Genomic DNA, 2500 nt, shown 5'->3' on the forward strand with positions numbered 1-2500 from the left:
CTGGCACCAGACTTGCCCTCCAATAGATACTCGTTAAAGGATTTAAAGTGTACTCATTCCGATTACGGGGCCTCGGATGAGTCCCGTATCGTTATTTTTCGTCACTACCTCCCCGTGCCGGGAGTGGGTAATTTGCGCGCCTGCTGCCTTCCTTGGATGTGGTAGCCGTTTCTCAGGCTCCCTCTCCGGAATCGAACCCTGATTCCCCGTTACCCGTTACAACCATGGTAGGCGCAGAACCTACCATCGACAGTTGATAAGGCAGACATTTGAAAGATGCGTCGCCGGTACGAGGACCGTGCGATCAGCCCAAAGTTATTCAGAGTCACCAAGGCAAACGGACCAGACAAGCCAATCCGATTGGTTTTGATCTAATAAAAGCGTCCCTTCCATCTCTGGTCGGGACTCTGTTTGCATGTATTAGCTCTAGAATTACCACAGTTATCCAAGTAACGTGGGTACGATCTAAGGAACCATAACTGATTTAATGAGCCATTCGCGGTTTCACCTTAATGCGGCTTGTACTGAGACATGCATGGCTTAATCTTTGAGACAAGCATATGACTACTGGCAGGATCAACCAGGGAGCTGCGTCAACTAGAGCTGAGCAGCCGGCCGCCCGGGAGTGTGTCCCGGGGGCCCGCGCGAACACGCAAGCGTCCGCTCAATTATTCTGCAAACAGGAGGAGGCCGAGCTCCCCTGCACGATACACCTCGAAACCCTCTCAGGTCCCGGCGGCGCGCAGCGCCGTCCTAGGTACTTGGTCGGTTTCGAGAGAGGCGCAATCGCCCGGAGTTAGGCGAGTAGACGGTTTTAGTGCGAACACCCTTGCTCCCAACTGAGCTTGCCGCTGCCGACAGAGGCCCGGGAGCGTGCTGTCGTGGCATTGCCGGCGGGAGACAACACGCGCCACCTATGGTGACCGGCAGCTCCAACGCCAGCGCCACACAAGGGCAAAGCCCCACTTGGGTGCAGAAGCGAACTCTCCCAGCACAGCGCACGCGCCAACACGTCCGCACAACTGCGATACAAACCACCTGCGAGAACCGCTGGGGCGACCGAGCAGCAGACGGCGTCGCGGCGCCGAGTGCCAGGCGGCGGCGCATCCTCAACGCACACAGTCCTCAATCAGACCAGCACACTGCAGATGTCCACCGCGCTTCGCACCGGGCTCGGCTGAACCAACTTTGGCCGCCAGGCGCCGCGTGCAGGGTGCGCCGCAGCGTAGCTGCGCCGCCTGCCGAGCCCGTCGGCTGGCGCTCCTGCCACTCGGCGCCCCCCACCAGCCGCCTGTTGCGCGTGCGCCCACGCAGCGCGCGGCCAACACGCCGGGCGGCCCCCCTTCACCGGCCGGGAACAGTCCCACCAAGCCACCGCCGCGTATCGCTTCATACCCACATGGGCCTAGTCACGTGTGTGGATGTGGCGGGTACCGCTGAAACAACCGGTTAATAGCTGTACCGATCGTCGCCATCACAGATTCACCTCCAGCGTGAACAACCGCTCAACAACGGATTTCCAGTTCATTTGCGTATCTTGGGCAGTAAACGTAGATGTCCACCTACATTTGCGAATTCAACAATTCTTGCATGCCAGGATGTCATGTGTCACGACACGCTACATCAGACCACATACACACTGCGACATGTGCAGAAGAGAACACGTGGAAGGTGGCCCGCGCACGTATGCGATGTCCCTTCCGCGATCCACTGTCAACCGGCATCTGCGGCATGTCCCAGATATGGAACGCGGTCCACCAGGGTAGCACTTTGTGTGAGGCAATACGACAAAGTCGGAATACACGCGTCACTACATCACACGGCTCACGCTGACCTGACCTGACTCACCGCACCACCACCCCCAGCGACCCAGGGTGACATACAATGCGTTCGTACGTTCCTCCCACACGCCTCTACGGCGTACCACAGTGCAACCTAGCTGTTATTGGGAGACGAGACAAGTAGCATCGAGCACAACATATGGAAATTGAGATTCGACACCGTTGGGCACAGCCAGCGTACGGTCACACGTATCACACTACTTCACTCTGTACGTAACTACCGATGATCGGTACAGCGTGTGGGTTACGCGTACGACATCAGCGGACAATGGACACAGACCATACCACGACGTACACTGAGGGCGTCGACATCTGAACGCAACTGAACAGCTGCGAGGCTCATTTAACACTCAAACGCCAGACCGACCAGCTTGAGAGGACGGAGACACAAAGAGAGGGGCAGAGGGGGGGGGGGGGCGATATAGTCCTATTGCAGTACAATTGACAGTGGATAGCGGGAATATGTGGAAAGTAAGCAACACTCGCAAGACATCTACATGAGGATAACAACGACACCAGAGATTCCGAGCAGTGAACTATGTTAGGCAAAGGGACAACGTGGGTTAGGTTAAGGGACAACGTGGGTTAGGTTAAGGGACAACGTGGGTTAGGTTAAGGGACAACGTGGGTTAGGTTAAGGGACAACGTGGGTTAGGTTA

The 2500-nt window shown here is 56.9% G+C and overlaps 1 non-coding gene across 1 annotated transcript in view; it reads right to left on the minus strand.

Annotated features, from left to right (window-relative positions):
* Positions 1-587, minus strand: part of LOC126329399 (small subunit ribosomal RNA) — a 1893-nt gene extending 1306 nt beyond the window's left edge. The window contains exon 1 of the ribosomal RNA XR_007562266.1: positions 1-587. This exon is cut by the window's left edge and continues 1306 nt beyond it. This is a non-coding gene — a ribosomal RNA (small subunit ribosomal RNA).
* Between the last annotated feature and the right edge of the window lie 1913 nt (positions 588-2500).

Source organism: Schistocerca gregaria, unplaced genomic scaffold (assembly GCF_023897955.1).
Source record: "Schistocerca gregaria isolate iqSchGreg1 unplaced genomic scaffold, iqSchGreg1.2 ptg001180l, whole genome shotgun sequence".
Taxonomy (NCBI): Eukaryota; Metazoa; Arthropoda; class Insecta; order Orthoptera; family Acrididae; genus Schistocerca; species Schistocerca gregaria.